Source organism: Amblyomma americanum, chromosome 1 (genome assembly GCF_052857255.1).
Source record: "Amblyomma americanum isolate KBUSLIRL-KWMA chromosome 1, ASM5285725v1, whole genome shotgun sequence".
Lineage (NCBI taxonomy): Eukaryota > Metazoa > Arthropoda > Arachnida > Ixodida > Ixodidae > Amblyomma > Amblyomma americanum.
This window is the reverse complement of record NC_135497.1, coordinates 160,889,764-160,911,010: the sequence shown is the minus strand read 5'-3', so window position 1 is coordinate 160,911,010 and position 21,247 is coordinate 160,889,764. Positions and strand designations below refer to the sequence as shown.

Genomic DNA, 21,247 nt, shown 5'->3' with positions numbered 1-21,247 from the left:
TCGGTACTCTCGCCGCTCTTATTTAACCTGCCCCTCGTAGAACTACCGAAACACCTCGAGGCCATCCCTAATCTCAGACACACTTTCTATGCCTACGATATTACCCTCTGGATTACGAAGCGAAATGATTGGGAGATAGAAGAGACCCTACAAAAGGCCGTCGATACCATAGAAGCCTACGTTAAAACGGTAGGACTAGAATGTTCTCATCCCAAATCGGAGCTCCTAATTAAAAGAGACATTCTGAGAGGACAGAAATTCAACCTCCCGCCAGCCAACAGAATCATAAAAATGCAAGGCAAAGTAATTAAACAAGTGAGTTCCATCCGAATCCTTAAAGTGATAATCCAAGAGAACCGCCAAAATACCGAAATAAAGGAAAAATTAAACGCCTAGGTTCAAGAAACCATTAGACTGATCCGACGCATAGCTAACAAGAGAACGGGAGTTAAGGAAAAGGATCTATGTCGGTTGGTGCAAGCCTTTGTCATCAGCAGGATGAATTACGCCCTCCCCTATCTACAGTTATGCAACGCTGAGAAACTCAAAGTTGAAGGACTCATCAGGCAGGCCTACAAGGCAGCCCTAGGTCTACCAGTCAACACCTCCACTGAGAAGTTACTGCAACTCGGCCTACACAACACGCTTGACGAATTGACTGAGGCCCATCGTAGAATGCAAGAGCTCAGGCTCACTAGAACCAATGCGGGTAGAGCAATCCTAGAAAGGCTCGGAATAAACGCGGAACCGCTCAACGCGGATACTCGAAAAATCCCGTCCAACCTCCGAAGGTCAATCACGGTAAAACCATTACCGAAAAGTATGCACCCCGTCCATCACGAAGACAGACGCAAGGCCAGAGCAAAAGGCCTAGCTAAGAAACTTGAGGGCCGACAGGACGTAGTCTACGTAGACGCGGCAGCTTACCCAACACCCGAGAAAGCATTCACGATAGCCGCGGTGACCGAGGAAGGCCAACTCATAGCAAACGCGACAGTACGCACCAACTCTTCAGAAATACACGAAGAAGCGGCAATCGCCTCGGCGTTGACAAACCCGCGAGCAGAAGTGATTGTGAGCGATTCAAAAGCAGCCATTGCAATTTCGCCAAGGGCAGAATATCTTCCATCTCCTTGGGAATTCTCAGGAATTACCCGAAAGACAGGACAGACGTGGAATTGGTCTGGGTATCGGCTCACTCGTCAAACCCGGGGAACGAGGCAGCCCACGATAAAGCTCGAGTATCCACCGGCCGAGCTGTGGACGCTAACTCGGAAGTCGAAAGGACGAGAGACGGCCTTAATACCTAACATGAGATTACTCATCATTACAGGCTAGAAAGGCTAACTTTCCCTGCTCCCCATAAAAGCCTAAACAAAGATCAGGAGGTAGTGTGGAGACAACTTCAAACAAAAACTGTCCCTAATCCAGCTGTCCTAAGCCATGTGTACCCGAATAGATTTAAGCCGGAGTGCAGCAAATGCGGTGGCAAAGCCACCGTAGACCACATCTTCTGGGACTGTCCGAGAGATCCCCCACCAATATCGCTCAAGAGGCTCGCGCTCCCGGGCCCCTGGGAGACCTTGTTGCCCAGCTCCGACCTGGAAACCCAAGTACTAGTGGTGACGAGAGCCGAAGAGGTCGCCGCCAGTCTTCACTGACGGCCACCTAACAAGATCAACAAACCCATTTATAGCTCAAGCCGATAATAAACGTTTTCCAATCCGAAAATCCCCCGCCGTCCCCTCCGGGAAAAGGAAGTCGTTATGTCCCGGGTGGGTCCGGCGTTGAGAACAAACGGCAAGTTCCCGAAAGCCGTTCTCAGGCAGCGGAGGGCGGATTCACCCCGTAGACAGCAGGGGGGGGGGGGGGGGGGGGAGGTCCCTTGCAGACGCCATCACCTGCATTCGTGGCGCCGACACCACTTCGACGGCCCTTTGAAGCTTCGGTCGATTGATGCTTCTCGTGGCTTGAATATGCTTGGCATGTTGGCGCCTCCAAACGTAACACGGTGCGGCGCGGACGATGCCACGACAAACGTGAAACGAGTATACGGCCCATCCGCCTCGACGTGTCGCTCTTGCGCCATTGGCGGTTTGCTGAAGTGGCGTCATGATCACGTGAGACACACGGAGCGACGGCGCACCGAAAAAATTTGAAATGAGTGTACGGCCCCTTCCGCGCTTGTACGGCAGTCGCTCTCTCGCCGCTGCCGCGTGCAGATTCTGTGTGCGCGTGAGTTGCTTCCGTGGTGCTTAATCGCGCGTTGTGTGAGCGTGTGGCATCATGTTTAAGCCGCCTGTGCCATCGCATAGTGCAGCTTCAACGTCCAGACCACATCTAAAGAGAGGAAAAGAGAATCAAAGAGAGGCGACGAGTGCCGAGGAAGCGTCAGTGCTTTCGCATTATTCCAATGCGGGTTGCCGCAGTGATCGCGAATTTTTCTGTCCGCGACTGTACGTTAACTGCAGGCACATTCCCTCTTTTGCAAGCAGTCTCGCAACGATAAACCCAGCCTAGTGGCGCCATCTGCTTGACAAGTAGCGACAGAATCGTCACTCGGCCGCTACTATAGGTGACTTGAGAAGAAGCGTCAGAGCGGTTCCCCAAATATGGCCAGTCAACGCGCTGCAAAAGGCAGCAACAACGACGAGTTCATTCCGAGACGAGGGGTCCTGCTTCGAAGGGCGCCGCCATGTTTGTCATCGCGGAATTTTTCGGCGGCGAAAATCGGTCCCGGACCGATCGGCCTCGCCGCGCCGCTCAAAAGCGGCCGAATCCGATCGGTCCGATCTTGCCAGAAGTGGCACGAGTGTGTTGTTGTGGGCGTCCTGGAAGGCGGACTCTAAAGACTGGACACGTGATCTACATCACAGTGATTGTACGCATTTTTAATGAACTAAATTCCCCAACCTGGGACCTGGGGACAGGGGACCCTATTTAGGCAACGAGCTGGCATGCGATCAACCAGCTCCCGATTTACTCTTTAGAACTTTGCAAAAATTCAAATAAACCCTTTCAGTCTCTTCTCCACCTCGAAGCCCATCTCGTCTCTTCGTCACCACATAACGGTAGTCTCCCGATCCGGAACCCGTGTACATCGACCTTGACGAGAGACGGCCCAGGCGAACCTAGGGCCCGCATCTAACAACTGGTGGCAGCGGTGGGATCGAAGCGCAATCCCCCAACACCGGTGGCCTGCTATGGGGTTGGAGCCCCACACCTAACAACCGTTACACTATTGATTTCCCTTAATTCACCATTAATTAACCTTAATTCACATATAACGCTAATATTCCCAATTAACGCTAATATTCCCAATTAACACGCTTAATTCACAATCAATTATTCATTATATCACTTTAATTTGTCTAATTAACACGCAGCACTTTTCATTACTAATTGAATTTTGATTACCGGTGCATTTTCCCTCGTTTCATGAATTAATGAATAAACTTTATTTCTGTCATCATGGGGCCTCATGGTAGGGGCGCAGCAATCAGGAAGGAGAAGGGTGCCTCCGAGCCGGTGCTCAGCACCGGAGACCGCGGAGACAGTCTTGTAGTAAGCTGTCTCCGCCTGACGGATGAGGATCGATTCTTTGCTGATCCGGGTCGTGGCTCCGGATCAGCTCTTCCCAGGTGGCAAGGTCTGGGATGCTTTGTGATTTCACCCCAGGAGAATCGGGACACTCCCAAATTAAGCAATTTTGCGAAGTGATTCTGTGACAGCTACTGCAGAGCGCAGGCTCCCCAGTGTCTTCATCGTGTAGTATAGAGTACGGGAAGAATCTTTGGACCTGAAGCCTCCTCCAGGCCCTGCGCTGCTTTGGAGTGAGTGACCTATCCGGAAGTTAGAGTGTTCTCCTATCCAGTCTAGGTGTTCCGGTTATTCCTTTAAACGTTATGCGGGGGACTTAATTCCCACACAGGTGTACTTCCAGAGCACCTCGGATGTATAATTCTCGATCGAGGCTGTGAGAAGCCTCATTCCCTGAATGCCCTCATGAGCAGGAACCCATATGAGGGAGACCTCTCTGCTTGAGGGGTATCTTCTTAGTAATTTGGTGGCTTGACTGGAGACCCCCCCCCCCCCCCCCCTACAAAAGTTGTGAACAGCTTCCTTAGCCGTCGTTTCATCTCAGCATTCATTTCGGGAGTTCAAATGTGGCGCCACGCGTTGGCTCTGCCCACACTTTCAGGCACGTGGTCCCACACTTCCGGCGTTTTCAAATTTGGCGCCACTTTTGCTTTGGCCCCGCTCACTTTTTGTACATTTTTGGCTCTAATTAACTATTCGTCCGATTACGGAAGTCTTTGTTTCCGCAGCATCCTGACATCATCCTCTTTCGATTACAACCACTCGTTTGACGCTACTTCTTCTGAGTTCCCCACGACTGCAGCGGACACGTTTTTGCGGACACGACCATGTCAACATAGCCAAGAAAAGGGACCACGGCTCCGGTTAAAAAAAAGTGGGTCTGCGCCATCAAGTCGAAACGCTGCCTGGTGCCAAGACTTCTGCGTGACCACGTGCGCCCTCTTAGCTCTCAGCCTATCCAAATCGCTCACTTCGCTTTGTGCGCTCTTTCATCGTAGCAACTAGCGCGAGGTTACACTGCTGATGCGCTGTCGGAATTTCTTGCCGGTTAGATCGTTCTCCGCAGTCTACTCTCGCGCCGAGGACTGTCGCCTTGGTGTCGCCGGCAGCAAAACTAACAGCGTACAGATAAAGACGTGAAAGAAATGGTGAGGAGAGTAAACGGAAAAGAAAATAGCCGGGCCCGCGGTGCCCGAATCCAGACACGACGAGTGGCTTGCAGTCCACACCGAAGAGTAGACGGCAGCGGAGCCGGCGCTGACAAACTTGTCATATCCTTGAAAGGAAATGAGCATGACTGAAGCGGTACAGAATGCTCACTTAGTTGTCTCTCGCCGGTAGTCGGAACGACCATCGTTCTGGGACGCACTTCGTTAAGGCATGTAAGATGGTTTGGTTTATAGGGGTTTAGTGTCCCAAAGCGACTCAGGCTATATGAGGGACACCGTAGTGAAGATCTCCGGAAATTTCGACCAGCTGGGGGAGGGGGGGGGGTCTTTAACGAGCACTAACATCGCACAGTACACGGGCCCCTAGAATTTCGCCTCCATAGAAATTCGACCGCCGCGGCCGGGATCGCTCCCACGTTGTTCGGGTCAGTGGCCGAGCACCATAACGACTGAGCCACCGCGGCGGCTGCATGCAAAACGTTTTTCACAAATCTTGAGTACTACATCGCAAGCCGCCTGATGGGCTGCAAGAAACAAAAAAACGAGGACCAGGAATTTAAACTTGACCTCATATGCCGGCTCTAGTGCCTCTTGAGGAACGGAGATTAATAGTACGAATTTACATCGAAGGTGTAAGCCAGAGAGAAATCTGCAGGCGCATGCAGGAATAACAAGAACCGCAGTAAGTCGCACAACGAAGCGTACCGAGACGAAGCCAGACTCTGGGATGCACGCCGTACAGGGCGACGAAGCATAACAAAAGAGGACCAGCTGATAGTTGCCGCGGCTGTGGGAGACCCTTTTCTTTCTGAAAGAGACATCAGAGAGGCGCTCTCCCTGCATGTGTCATGCAAAACCATTCAGAGGGAGCTGCAACAAGCTGCTCTGCAGAACCATATGGCTGCCCAGAAGCCCCGAATCACAGAATCACAAAGAAGGACAAGGCTGGAATACGCAGGAAAAGTGGCTGAGTGCACCATCGAAAATTTAAGACAAGTTTCTACGGACGAATCTGCGCTCTCTGTCTACGTAGCACAAGTTTTGGCTGCTGAAGGAAACTTTGTAGGTTACTGAATATGCAGCACGCGAAGAAGGTGTCGCTAGCAAGCAATCCGAGATGATTTTCTTCCAGTGCGAATTAGCAAGCGCGCTTTCTCCGTCGCTGCCATTGATAACTTGGTCGCCCTTCTAAGCGACGGCACAGGATACAAGCGCAACGAAAGAAGTGCATAAAAGGCGTTCATCACAGAGAGCGGTAGCCGTCTGTTAATATCAATAAAACTCAGCAAAACACGCATACAATGCTCTCCTGCTGTGGGGTAGTCCTGTAGTGCGGTAGAGTATCGATGACTAGGTCACCAACGTTTACTTTTTTGAAATTGTGCGCTGTATGTCAGCTCTGATATGTGCCTGTAAATGGAGAGAAATAAGGTTCGAGAGAGCTCCTGCTATGCCATGCCCATCGCACTCGTTACCCACCAATAAGCCTCAAGGTGACTGCCAGTCAATCTTAGGAAAGCCCTATAATTTCCAGCTGTCGGCGGTAGACCTTCAAGCCTGACGTGTGGTTTACACGGCGTCCAGCACTTCATGTTCCAGGGAAAAAAAGAGCACAGTGGTCTGTGGAGTTTATCTGTAGAGAAAGCAGACGCAAGAAGCTACGTCTACAGCTAAAAAAACCTGCAGCGTCCGTGCGGCCAGTATCTACAGTGGATCGTGCGCCGTCATTCTCGCGACCCGCAGCTAACCGAGAATTCCTAACCTACCAGGGGACACGCCGCGCCATTCAGCCTCCGTCTATGCGGGTTTGTATTCACGCGGTAGAAAAAAATGAATGCAGCCGCGGCGGCGGCACCAACGCAGCAGTAGACAGCTGCCGCAAGAGCTGGAGGTACTCGGACAGCCGATCCCGCGCCATCGGCTCCACTCCCGACACCTCTCTCTATATATGGTTACATAATAAATGTTTTCACCAGAACCAAGAGCTGGACGCGGAATGCGGAAGAACGATTGCAAGCGGCAAGCCATTCCGACAGCGCATCATCTGCGGCACCTAAAGCGGCGACATCTCGCGCTACTCGCTACGATTTGATCGTACCGAGCAGAAGTGAGCAGTTGGCAGAAGCTGCGAGTTCGATAAGGCGAGCATGCTCATGGATAGGTCTCGACACCAGGCAGCTTTTCCACTAGATGGCGCTGACCCGCGCTTTTTAACCGGAGCCTTAGACAATTTTATTCTGTCCGCGACTGTACGTAAGCGTGCGTATACGGTTATGGTACACAGACAGCGTCGATTTGTGCTCTTTTCTATCCATATCTGTGTACGGCGCGAGCGGTGGCGTGGTGGCCGGGAAGTGTGTGGTAAAGCGAGAAACAGCAGCGGCGCGGCGATTCCGCTTCGCCCAGGCATCAACAGATGAGAACAGGTCCATGTTTTCCGGTGAGCGAATCCGCTTCGATAGCCAGATTTTAGGACACGTGAGAACGCGCCCAAACGTTTGCATAACGGCCGCCGCAGCTCGGCGACTAGAGAAACCCTCATTGTGTGGCGCTATCTGTTCGCGTTAGAGAGAAGCGCAAAAAGGAGCGAACAAGATCTGGCCCCGCCGCCGTGCACAGTGTCAGCACCTGAACATATTCTTACATCGTGGTCTGGATGCGCCCGGCGGCCGCTTGTGGTAGACAGTTGACATAGGCTGCGGCTTACTGTAGGACCAGAAATAAAAACGAATATTGGTTTTTGGGGAAAGGAAATGGCACTATAGCTGTTCCACATATCGGTGGACACCTGAGCCGCGCCATAAGGGAAGGGATAAAAGAGGGAGTGAAAGAGGAAAGAGGTGCCGTAGTGGAGGGCTGCGGAAGTAATTTCGACCACCTGGGGATCTTTAACGTGCACTGACATCGAACAGCACACGGGCTTCTTAGCGTTTCGCCTCCATCGAAACGCAGCCGGCGCGGTCCCATTTGGGCACCGTATGCACTGCAACAGGTCATCAGTGGACGCTGCGTTTCTACCGGGTTTCTTGCGTGCCATACGTGATTAGTTTTGGCTTTGTGCTCAAAAAAGGGCTGCATTTCATCGCCCTGCAGCGCTCCAAAGCTGACTTCCACCTCGGGTGACTGTTTGGCTCTGAAAATATTTTTCTTCTGTTTGGAACTCACTATTTATATGTATTTTGGAAAGCATTCGCTCAAACAACCTAAATCTGGCAAAAAAGGAGAACGGAAAAAAGCACGCTGGTGCCACCGAGATTCGAACTCGGATCGCTGGATTCAAAGTCCAGAGTGCTAACCATTACACCATGAAACCAAACTCCGAAGCCGCGGTTCGAACCCGGGAACGGAAAAAAAACCGCTGGTCCCACCGAGATTCGAACTCGGATCGCTGGATTCAAAGTCCAGAGTGCTAAGCATTACACCATGAGACCAAGCTCCGACGCCGGGGTTCGAACCCGGGAACGAAAAAAAAACGCTGGTCCCACCAAGATTCGAACTCGGATTGCTGGATTCAAAGCCCAAAGTGCTAAGCATTACACCACGAGACCAAACTCCGACGCCGGCGTTCGAACCCCGGAACGAAAAAAAAAACCCTGGTCCCACCGAGATTCGAACTCGGATTGCTGGATTCAAAGTCCAGAGTCTAAGCATTACACCATGAGACCAAACTCCGACGCCGGGGTTCGAACCCGGGAACAAAAAAAAAAAACGCTGGTCCCACCGAGATTCGAATTCATCAGATTGCTAGATTCAAAGTCCAGAGTGCTAAGCATTACACCATGAGACCAAACTCCGACGCCGGGGTTAGAACCCGGGAACGAAAAAAAGCCTTCGCCCCACCGAGATTCGAACTCAGATTGTTGGATTCAAAGTCCAGAGTGCTAAACATTACACCATGAGACCAAACTCCGACGCCGGGGTTGGAACCCGGGTACGAAAAAAAAAACCATGGTCTCACCGAGATTCGAACTCGGATTGCTGGATTCAAAGTCCAGAGTGCTAACTATTACACCATGAGACCAAACTCCGGCGCCGCGGTTCGAACCCGGGTCTCCTGACTGAAAGCCAGGTATGCTAGCCACTAGACCACGCCGGCACACCGGAAATTTGTGCTTTCGGGAAAGCGGTCAAAGCATATCCGAAAAAAAAACTAAAAAGAAACGCACATCTACGCTGGATAAAGCAGGATCGCTGAATTCTGAGTCCACGGTACGTATTCCGAGTTTGTGTCATAATAAAAAGCGTGAGAATCTGCCGCAGCGAACACAGCTGGTTTTTCGATACACCGGAAGCGGATGTCGGTTCGGTTGTGACTGTGAGCGGCGGCAGTTGTCACTGCGTTGCGGTCGCGGCAGCGAAATGTCCACCGGCGCCACAGAGTGGCGTTGTTGCTCTCTCACACGGCCAACGCGAGAAAAGAAATTTCCAGCCACGAGTTTATTTGCGCATCGAATTCCGCTGTAAAAGGGTAATTAAAAGCTGTCTTGTTTACGCAGTGGACTTTAATAAATAGAAGAAATAGTTCGGGTACTTTTTTTTTGCGCCGTAAACGCCGGAGGTGTTGTAAAAGAAGAATTAGATATTGTGCGCAACTACACATGGATTTGCAGTGACAGAAGGCGCCCGCTACAGCATCGATCGCCGATGGTTAATAGAAGGCAGCTAGCCTGCACGCACAATACGGCGTTTTACATTCATCTAGAGGGTGAAAGGGAACGGAGAGGTAAAAATTGAGACACTTTGGAATTTCTTGAGTGTGTTGGCGAAAGCCTGTGGCCATTCGACTGCATGACTATGCCCATGTCATTTTTTTAACGCGAAAGGTTTATTGACGAAAGAAGAAGGCGCCGACCAAAAGAAAAGATGGAAAAAAATTTTGCTCGCCCCGGCATCTGCCATCGATACTGAAGCAACTGAGCCGAGGCAGCGGAAATAAAGGATATCAGGCAGAAAGGAGAAATGAATTGAAAGAGGTGAGGGGACACGACCACAAACACGCGATTTCGCCGTGGCGGTACTCCATCGAGGCACGTGACGTCACAACGCGCGCCTCGCCGCCGCCGCCGTTTGGTAGGACGGGACACCGCATTCCTCGTCGTTGCGCTCGCCTCCGCTCGCTTCGACAGCTGCGTCGCATGCGTGATAAGATGTCACAGGATTGAAAAGGAGAGCTGGCATGCGCCGCAACCACAGTTGAGGCGACTGTATGGACGGCGACAATTCTGATAGGCTGGAGGAGGCCTGGAATCAACATCGGAACGAGATGAAGAGGAAACGAATCGCCCAGGAAACAGACGAACAGCGCGCCGGACGACTGGTTAACGCCGCCGTGAATATGGCGCCGGGAGAGAGGCACGTTTAACGTCCGGTGTCTCGACCGCTAGCAGCAGCGACAGCAGCCGGAGGGGAGACCTGAGTCCTGTTTCACTGAAGACGGCCCGTGATGAACAATGGAATGCGACCAAGAGATTTCAGCGGCGGGCTCAAGAAACCGAAGAACAACGTGCCGTTAGCCTAGAGAATAGGCGTAAGAGTGACGCGACCCGTTCAATCCTTGGATAGCCTCGGTGCTGAAATCAAACATGTACCTACAGGTCATACTGGACGTTTATGCCTGTGTTTCATACGTTGTGGAATATGTGAACAAGGCCAAGAGGTGTCGCCTCGCGGGGCCTATATATATATATATATATATATATATATATATATATATATATATATATATATATATATATATATATATATATATATATATATATAGCGCCTCGCCTTTCCTCAAATTGCAACTTTCAGTTTTCTCTTCTTTCACTCCCTCCTTTATCCCTTCCTTTACGGCACGGATCGGGTGTCCACTGAGATTGAAAGTACGGACGAATCTCCTGCCGCGCCGCCGGTCAATGCGAGCCCCGGACTTGGGGACGCAGTGACCGAGGCCATGGAGACCTCGCCACCGCAGCGGGACGACGGGGCCGACATCGACCCACTGCAAGACGAAGACATGGATCGTTGGCAGCTTGTTTCTTACAAACGGCGCCTAAAAAGGAAAGGCTCGAAGAAAGGCTCGAAGGGGCCAGGCGATCCCCGGGAAGAAGCAAGCAACAAGATAGCGCCGACAGCCGCAGCTGGCGGAGCAGAGACGCGAGCGAGTGGCGTGCCACGCTTTACATTAAAACCACATCTAGCGGGAGCGCAGCGGCAGATCAGGCCACGTCCGCCGCCGCTACCGAAGGATGATATCAAAATTATTTATTGCCCCAAGGGAGGCCTCAAAATCAGCGAAATCCGTGTCGACCAGGCAACGCAAGCCCTCGTCGCGGCCAGCGGAGGAACGATCAAGGAAGAAGACTTCATCATGAGACTCCGGCCCGGATCGAACATCATGATTGCGAGCACGCCCGACCTGGACATCGGCGACGTGCTCAGGAAGATCGAAAAGCTCACGACCAATGACCAGACCTATGCAACCAACACCTATCCAGCCCTACCGGACGACCTGAAGCGTGCGGTAATTCACGGCGTCATGCCGGGGCAATCACCGGCCCTACTGAAATCGAGGCTGCGGCTTCGATCACAAGGAGTGAAGATCCTGGAAGCGAGAATGCTGGGCAAGTCGGAAACGGCGCTCATCACGTTCGATGGCCCGTATATCCCGCAGTGGGTCATCTACCGATCCTGAGAATTCAAGACCTACCCATATCATCCTACGAGACAGATCTGCTACGTGTGCGGAGAGCAAGGCCATCGTTCGGACGTCTGTCCAACGCCGAACACCAAGCTCTGCAGGACGTGCGGCACACACGACCCACCAGAAGGCCACCCGTGCAAGGCCAAATGCATGGTGTGCGAAGGCGACCACGTCACCACGGAGTGCCGTCGACGCCTCAAGACTACTGAGGAGCTCCGGGGCAGCACGACCGGCGGCCGGCAGTCCCGGAAACAACAATGGCAGCAGCAGCAGCACCAACTGCCGCAGCAGCAACAACCGCAGCAGCAGCAACAGAACCCGCACCTGAGTCGAGAGCGCCGACCCAGGTGGCTTAGCTCGGAGCGGGACCATGGCCGCTCCTCGAGCCGAGGCCGTAGCACCGTGCGAGATCACAGCCAGAGCCGATCCAGGGATGACTCTTTCCCGCCGCTAAACCGGTCAACGGCCAAGCCGAAGCAGCAGCAGCAGCAGCCGCCGCAGAAACAACAGAAGAAGGGCGGCGTCAAGGTGAGCTGGGGAGCGGGCTCTCCAAACCCACTGATTCCGCGCTCGGATCAGGATAATATTACGCGTAACTCGAAGGAAATTAAAGCTCTAAGAGAGGAGAATGCACATCTCCGAAAAAAAATCGATGACCTCATTAAAGAGATGCAGGCTCAGAGAACAGGGCACATACCGCGGCCCCCGACTCCGGCGGCCGAAGTGCAACGATCTCCAACCCCCTTAGAAGTGAGCCCCGAAGAATTCAGAACTTTCATGCAGCGCATGGAGGATTTCATGATTCGCACCGAAGGACAGTTCCGACAAACTCATGCAAGATTAGATGCCATGCAGGTCCAACTCAGCCTGTCAGAACAGAACATCACATTACTACAGCAAAAAGTTGCGTTGCAGGACCAAAGTTTCCGCAGCCACGTCAAAAGTCAAAATACGCAACGAATAACAAACGAGGCCCGGGACAGGCTCATACACGAGCGCCGTTTCGGAACTGAAGGCTCCAATCAGAACAATGCCCAAAACAATGGCTAAACAAACTCCACTAGAAATCTGGCAATGGAACTGCAGGGGGTACCGCCAAAAGCAGGGACTCCTAATGCAGTTTTTACATACGCAAGGTTCAACACCCGATATAATAGCTTTACAGGAAACTAACACGACACCGTCACTCAGGGGATATACGTGCTACGATAGCGGACGCACGGCAACCTTGGTCAGCAAAAAGTTGGTAGCCATAGCCCATGACCCAATTCCCAACACCAAAATTGAACACTTAGTGACGGAAATTATTCCCAAAAAGAAGCGTAAGGAAAAGAGTGTCTTTCTAGTAAACCTCTATAGCCCGCCTCGCCAGCGGGATGCGAATTTTGATATACTCTTTCTAGGGGCCAGCAAACTTGCGAAAAGCAACTCGTTGCTCATTGTAGGCGACTTCAACGCTCGCGGACAGCAATGGGGATACCCCACTAATAATCACAAAGGTATACAGGTCGAGGACGCGGCGGAAGCGATCCAATGTACCCTCTTAACAGACCAACTTCATCCCGCGCGCCTTGGCACTTCGATCTGCCCGGATACGTGTCCGGACTTAACGTTTGTCAGGGGAGTGAAGCACGCAACGTGGGAGAATCTGCTGGAGAATCTAGGCAGTGACCACTATATCCTGAAGACCACGATAGCAGCCACCAACATCAAGCGCAAGCTCGGCACGGCCAAGATCACCAACTGGCCGGCTTTCCGCAAGGCTTGCGCGGACCTGGAAGGGGGGATTACTTCCATAGATGATTGGTGTCAACAACTTAAAGACATCCAGAAGCGGTACACTCAGGAAGTGGATCGCACCGAGCAAACACCTGAGGTGGACCCTCGGCTCATCAGGCTGTGGGAGGCACGTCGAGGACTCACCAAGCGCTGGAAGAAGCAGCGCTTTAACAGGAAGCTCAAGCTCAAGATCGCAGAAGTCACCAAGATAGCGGAGGAGTACGCGACCCAACTGGCCAGGCAGAGCTGGCAGCAGTTCAGTAGCTCGCTGGACGGCACCCTCAGCACGGCCAAAACGTGGCGTATACTCAAGACCCTCCTCGACCCTACTCAAACCAGGGCCGAAAGCGGGAAAGCTATCCGCAGACTCGTCCACACCTTCGAGGGTACGGAAGAGGAACTGCTAGATAAGGCCAAAGAGAAATGCTACGGCACGACCTTGCCTGCGGCATACGCGAAACCATACCTGGGGAAACCGAACACCCACTTAGACAGGCCGATCACCAGGGAAGAAGTGTTCGCTACCATAAAGGCATGCACGCGCAACACTGCGGCGGGAGCAGACAAGATCCAGAACGCACTCATACGCAACCTCTGCGACGAGGCGGTCGACCAACTGACCACCTTCCTCAACGGGCACTGGGCCGCAGGAACGGTTCCTGAAGAGTGGAAGCATGCAGAGGTCGTAATGATCCCCAAACCGGGTAAGAAACTCCAGATCGAAAATCTCCGACCTATCTCACTCACCTCCTGCCTAGGCAACCTCTACGAGCGAGTCGTTACTCGGAGGCTCCAAAGCTACATGGAAGACGAAGACCTGTACCCCCACAGTATGTTCGGCTTCCGAGCCCACCTCTCCACCCAGGACATCCTCTTACAACTCAAAGAGGAAGTCCTCACCAACGTCCCGAGCGTAGGCGAGAACGTGGTTATGACCCTCGACATCAAAGGAGCCTTTGACAACGTTAGCCACACGGCTGTAATGGAAGGACTCTACAACCTCCACTGCGGCGAGAAAATTCACAGCTACGTGAAGGCCTTTCTCTCCAACCGCACTGCAACGGTTGGGCTCGGAGACCTTCGTAGCGCTAAATTTTCGACCCCAAACAAAGGCACACCTCAAGGGTTCGTCATCTCGCCACTACTTTTCAACGTGGCTATGATCGGCCTCGCAAGACAACTCGAGAAGATCGAAGGCATACAGCACGCAATATACGCTGACGACGTCACGGTCTGGGCTACCACTGGGTCGCTCGGCCAGAAAGAAGAACGACTGCAAGCAGCGGCTACCTGCGTGGAAGAATATGCCAGTGCACGAGGCCTCGCCTGCTCCACCGAAAAATCAGAACTTCTGCGAGTCCACAAAGGGAAACACAAGGAAGGGTCCCTCAATGTCTCCCTCGAAGGACAGCTAATTCCCGAACGAGACAAGATACGCGTCTTGGGAATGTGGCTGCAGAGCAACCAGCGATGCGGCCATACGCTCGGCCTTCTCAAGCAATCGACCACTCAGGTCGCCAGAATGATCACGCGCGTGTCGCAGAAGCGGAGCGGCATGCGAGAGGGGGATACCCTGCGCCTGGTTCAGAGCCTGGTGGTTAGTCGCGTGGGTTACGCCCTCCTGTACTTCAACCTCAACAAAGGAGAAGTGGATAGTGCAGACACCATACTCCGCAAAGCTTACAAGACAGCCCTGCATCTACCAATGAACACCTCCAACGAAAAACTATTGGCTCTTGGAATTCACAACACCTTCGAAGAGATCAAAGAAGCCCAACTGGTCACGCAGTTAGCTAGGCTCCAGCAGACTCCTACGGGGCGCTCGCTCCTTAGCCGACTGGGGCTAGGCGGAACTGCGGAATTCGAGAATCGTACTGCGAGCATACCGGACGCAATCCGCCAGACGCTAAAGGTTCGCTCCCTTCCCCGGAACATGGACTCCAACTTGCATGCGGCCCGTAGGGCAGCCCGGGCGAGGTATGTACAACAAAATCTAGCTACAAAATCCACAACGGTATACACGGACGCGGCTCCGTATACAAGAAGCTCACATAACAGCACAGTGGCGGTAGTTATTGATTCGAACTTAAAGGAATTAGCTAGCGCCTCAGTGAGGGATTGCACGGTAACCGAAGGGGAGGAGCTGGCCGTAGCTCTAGCGGCGGTAGCCGGTTATCGAAGCAACATGTCCCTTACCATCCTTACAGATTCGAGAGAAGCGTGCCGTAACTACATGAACGGCCGCATAGGTCGCGCCGCGCTCCGGCTCCTCCAGAGCGCGACCCCACCAAAAGTCATACATAGAATTTACTGGGTGCCAGGACACACCGACATAGCGGGGAACGAACGCGCCGACGAGGTAGCTCGAGGGTATACGAGCCGAGCTTCCTCCCAATCGGACGATCTACCCGACCGAGTCAGTCCTACGTACTCAGACATTCTCAACTACTATAAGGGGGTACGGATCCGCTATCCGCCGCCTCATCCTGATCTAAATCAACTAGAGGCAGTGTATTGGCGAAGATTGCAGACAGGAACATTCCCAAACCTGCATATCCTTAGCAAGATTTACCCGACGCAATATCGGGACACTTGCCCGTGATGTGGCAGCAAACCATCGTTGTACCACATCACGTGGGAATGCAGTAAAAACGACAGCTTTCGCAAAGACCCGAGTGCGGAACAGTGGGAGAGCCGGCTCTCCAGCGGCGATCTGGGTTGCCAACAAGGTCTGATCCAGCACGCCCAACGAGCAGCGAAGCTCAGCGGAGCCCTGGAATAGGGGCACCGACCCTGTGAGAAGAAGGAAGATGGACCTCTTCTTTCTCGTCTGCTACTAGCACCTTTCTAGAGCATTAAAAGTCTTTCCTACCTACCTATGTGAGACGGTTACTCTATCATTTCCTTTCCTCAAAAACCAAACAAGTGAGCCGACGGCGTTCATAGAATTCATTTGCGTTGAAAACTTTGCATGGGCAAAGTTCAGCGGTAGAACTTCAAGCCTGACGTGTGGTTCGCACGGCGTCCAGCACTTCATGTTCCAGGGAAAAAAAGAGCAGAGTGGTCAGTGGGGTTTATCTGTAGAAAACGCAGACGCAAGAAGCTACATCTACAGCTAAAAAAACCTGCAGTGTCCGTGCGGCCAGTATCTACAGTGGATCGTGCGCCCTCGTTCTCGCGACCCGCAGCTAACAGAGAATTCCTAACCTACCAGGGGACACGCCGCGCCATTCGGCCTCCGTCTATGCGGGTTTGTCTTCACGCGGTAGAAAAAATGAATGCTGCCGCGGCGGCGGCACCGACGCAGAAGGAGACAGCTGCCGCAAGAGCTGGAGGTACTCGGACAGCCGATCCAACACCATCGTCTCCACTCCCAACACCTCTCTCTATATATGGTTACATAATAAATGTTTTCACCAGAACCAAGAGCTGGACGCGGAAAGCGGAAGAACGATTGCACGCGGCAAGCCATTCCGACAGCGCATCATCTGCGGCACCTAAAGCGGCGACATCTCGCGCTACTCGCTACGATTTGATCGTAACGAGCAGAAGTGAGCAGTTGGCAGAGGTTTCGAGTTAGATAAGGCGCGCATGCTCATGGATAGATCTCGACACCAGGCAGCTTTTCCACTAGATGGCGCTGACCCGCGCTTTTTAACCGGAGCCTTAGACAATTTTATTCTGTCCGTGACTGTACGTAAGCGTGCGTATACGGTTATGGTACACAGACAGCGTCGATTTGTGCTCTTTTCTATCCATATCTGTGTACGGCGCGAGCGGTGGCGTGGTGGCCGGGAAGTGTGTGGTAAAGCGAGAAACAGCAGCGGCGCGGCGATTCCGCTTCGCCCAGGCATCAACAGATGAGAACAGGTCCATGTTTTCCGGTGAGCGAATCCGCTTCGATAGCCAGATTTTAGGACACGTGAGAACGCGCCCAAACATTTGCATAACGGCCGCCGCAGCTCGGCGACTAGAGAAACCCTCATTGTGTGGCGCTATCTGTTCGCGTTCGAGAGAAGCGCAAAAAGGAGCGAACAAGATCTGGCCGCGCCGCCGTGTACAGTGTCAGCACCTGAAGATATTCTTACACCGTGGTCTTGATACGCCTGGCGGCCGCTTGTGGTGGACAGTTGACATAGGCTGTGGCTTACTGTAGGACCCAAAATAAATAAATAAAATATGGTTTTTGGGGAAAGGAAATGGCGCAGTATCTGTCTCATATATCGTTGGACACCTGAACCGCGCCGTGAGGGAAGGGACAAGGGAGGGAGTGAAAAAAAAGGGAAGAAGGAGGTGCCGTAGTGGAGGGCTCCGGAATAATGTCGACCACCTGGGGATTTTTAACGGTCACTGACATCGCAGAGCACACGGGCGCCTTAGCGTTTTTCCTCCATAAAAACGCAGCCGCCGCGGGCGTAATAATAATAATTGGTTTTTTGGGGAAAGGAAATGGCGCAGTATCTGTCTCATATATCGTTGGACACCTGAACCGCGCCGTAAGGGAAGGGATAAAGGAGGGAGTGAAAGAAGATAGGATAGGATAGCATAGGAAAACTTTTAATATCCAACAGAAAGAGGGTAGCCGAAGGGCTACCCGCCTAGACGACGGCCGAAAGGTCTTGACTCTCGGCGGCGGCTTCGGCCAGTCGGACGAGTTGTAACTGAGTCGCCGGGTCGGAGCTCAGTAGTAAGGTCTCCCATTGATCTTTTGTGTTAATACCTCGTCCCTCCCGGGGAGCATGAGGGCATTCCCATAGTATGTGGTCCAAGGTGGCCCTAAGTTCGCAGTTCGCGCATTTTTCTGAAAATTGCCCTGGGTACATAAGACTCCAGAGGGCCGGGTTTGGAAATGTGTAAGTTTGTAACCGGCGCCAGTTGATGGCTTGGTATCTGGACAAGGATCTATCCGCTGGAGGAAGTCTAGCTCGTTGCAAACGATAGTGTTGTGTAATTTCTCTGTAGGTCACCATGCGATCCATGTCTGTAAAGACCACCTCGCTCGGGTCCGCCCGGAAAGAAAAGCCTCGGGCGAACTCGTGGGCCGTCTCATTACCAGGCAGGGATGCATGTGCTGGTGTCCGGACTAGCGTAATTTTCCGGTCTATTACATGACGGCTTATAATTGTATTCGTTAGAGGGGAGACCCGGCCCCTGCTGAAATTTAGTATGGCAACTTTTGAGTCACAGATGATGTATCTCGCTTTTGTGCCTACACAAGCCAGTGCTACGGCAGCTTCCTCTGCAGTCTCTGGGTTACCCGAGAGTATGGAGGCACTGATTTTGAGGAGTTGTTTATTATTGACGACCGCGACGGTCATCGTGTTCTTACCATACTCAGCGGCATCCACGTAGACCACGTCCTCGTCTTTGTAGGAGCGGAAGCGTTTCTCTAGCGCCTCTGCCCGCTTGGCCCGGCGCACTGAGTGATGGACAGGATGCATATTCCTGGGTAATGGGGGTAAAACTATATTGTCTCGAATTTTTCCGAGCATGTCAACTTTGGCGGTTGTTCTGTTATCTCGGCTAAGATTGAGTTTTTCTAGAATGGCCCTGCCGGTTGTGGTCCCAGCTAAGCGTTCGATTTGGGACGTTCTCACTGCTTCCGTAATTTCTTCCAGGGTATTATGCATTCCCAGCTCTAGGAGGCGGTGAGTGGATGTACGGATGGGCAATCCTAGAGCTTGTTTCGTGCATCGCCTGATAATTCCATTTATCTTTTCCTTTTCTGAAACTTTAAGATCAAGGAAGGGGGCAGCATACGAGATACGGCTTACTACGAACGCCTGTACCAGCCGTAGGAGATTCTGCTCTTTCATGCCGTGTCTTCTGTTGGCAATCCGCTGTATAAGCCGCATAGTTTGTTGCGCGCAGTTTTCCATCTTAGTTATTGCATCACCGTTATACCCGTTGCTTTGTATAATCATTCCTAAAATTCTGATTTTTTCAACATGAGGAATCTCCGCCCCTTGAGTTTGTAATTTGATGTTAGGGATGGTTCTAGTTTGTCTTTGATGCAGAGGTCTATAAAAAATAAGTTCAGACTTCTGCGGCGAGCATTGCAAGCCCCTACGGCTGACATAGTTTTCGACCTCATTTATGGCCTTCTGTAGCGTACTTTCGATGTGCGCGTCGTGGCCACGGGTCATCCACATAGTGATATCGTCCGCATACATGCAGAAATTCAAGCCATCTATCCCCTCCAGTCTCGTCGGGAGCCGTATCATGGCCACGTTGAAGAGAATAGGGGAAAGTACCGAACCCTGAGGGGTGCCTATGCTGCCCAAGTGTATGTCTTGAGACTGACTTTCACCAAAGTGGATGCGCGCTATCCTGTCCGAAAGGAAATTGGCAATGTAGTTGTATGTGCGCTCCCCGACGTTTAAAAGAGCCAGGTTTTCTAGTATCGCCTCGTGTTTTACATTATCGAGAGCTTTAGTGAGATCAAGTCCCACTATTACTTTCGCATCCATCGACTTAGTGTCTAATATGTCATGTGTGAGCTGTATCATGACACCTTGCGTGGACAAATGCGATCTAAAACCTATCATCGAATGGGGGTATAAGTCGTTGTCTTCCATGAAATTGTTTAGTTGCGTTTGTATGACATGTTCCATCAGTTTTCCAACGCAAGAGGTGAGGGATATAGGCCTTAGATTTTCTAGATTGAGCGGTTTCCCTGGCTTAGGTATGAAAATTACCTTAGCGGTTTTCCAGTGTTGGGGAATCTCACCCTTCTCCCAGCATTCTTGCATGAAATTGGTCAGCGCCGTTATAGATTTGTCATCTAGGTTTCTAAGCATTTTGTTGGTTACACCATCGGGTCCGGGGGCTGATTTGGTTTTCAGTTTTAGTATTTCTGCTCGAACCTCGAATTCGTTAATAGGGGCGTCTAGTTCGCTGTTGGATTTACCCTCATAGCGCGGTAAGGTAGTTTTGGTGGCGGAGCCTATATATCGACAACGAATTGCATCGAGGAGTTCCTGCTCCGAACCTTCAAATTTATAACCTAATTTCTGTAAATTTTGTCGCTATGTTAATTTGCTACCTTCTGGATCGAGGAGGTGCCGAAGGAGGTTCCATGTTTTGGCGAGGCCGATATTGCCCTCAAGCTGGTCGCACATTGTTTCCCAGTTCTGATCGCAGAGTCTGAGTGCATATGCCTCAATCGCTTTGTTGTGGCGCGCTAGGCGTCTTCTGAGATTGCGATTCCACTTTTGTCTCTTTAATCGCTTTTCCATACTAGCTTTGGCCTCCCACGTATGAAGAAGGCGGCTGTCTAGTACTTCAAGTTCCGCGTTGTCGTCGAGCGTTTTAGTCGCATTCTTGGCATCCCTGCGGAGTTCCTCCGCCCATTGTTCTATGTTTGTGATTTCTGCCTTTCTCCCGTCCTGGTTACGAGCGTCGCGGAAAGCGTCCCATTCGATAATATGCGGGGAGCGCGTTTGGCGCTTGGCAGGACCAACGTCAGTTTCCGTGACAAGTATGTAATGGTCACTGCCTAGGTTTAGCAAGGAGTTGGACCAATTAGCTGTACCCGCATTCTTCACCAGGGTGAGGTCTGGGGACGTGTCAGCGCACACGCTGTTACCCATTCTTGGGGGGGTAAGAGGATCCGTGAGTAGGGTGAAGCCCATTTGCTGTATGTCTAGCCATAGCTCTCTCCCCTTCGTACAGGGCCGCGGGTAGCCCCACGCAGGGTGGTGGGCATTGAAGTCACCTAGAATAACCAGTGCGTGCTTGTTGCCGATACGCATCACTTTCCTGAAGAGGGAGTCGAATTTAACTTTCTTTTGACTTGGAGTGCTATAAATATTCAGAATGAAAAGACTGCGTTGAGCCTTTGTGGCCGGAATAAGTTCGACGAGGACGTGCTCTATGTGGCGGATGCCCGTGTCATGTTCAATGGCCGTAATGTTCCTTCTAACGAATGTGGTAACATTAGGTTTGTCGCCTATGGCGTTAAAAGCTTGATAACCAATTAATTTTGACGCGCCTCCAGTCTCCTGGAGGGCGC

At 52.0% G+C, this 21,247-nt stretch overlaps 3 non-coding genes across 3 annotated transcripts; all 3 read right to left on the bottom strand.

Moving 5' to 3' along the window:
- Positions 1-8,010: 8,010 nt before the first annotated feature.
- On the bottom strand, positions 8,011-8,082 carry TRNAQ-UUG (transfer RNA glutamine (anticodon UUG)). Its single transcript has one exon. It is a non-coding gene; the product is annotated as a tRNA-Gln (tRNA).
- Positions 8,083-8,128: 46 nt separating this feature from the next.
- Positions 8,129-8,200, bottom strand: TRNAQ-UUG (transfer RNA glutamine (anticodon UUG)). Its single transcript has one exon. It is a non-coding gene; the product is annotated as a tRNA-Gln (tRNA).
- A 518-nt stretch (positions 8,201-8,718) lies between these two features.
- On the bottom strand, positions 8,719-8,790 carry TRNAQ-UUG (transfer RNA glutamine (anticodon UUG)). The gene has a single exon. It is a non-coding gene; the product is annotated as a tRNA-Gln (tRNA).
- Between the last annotated feature and the right edge of the window lie 12,457 nt (positions 8,791-21,247).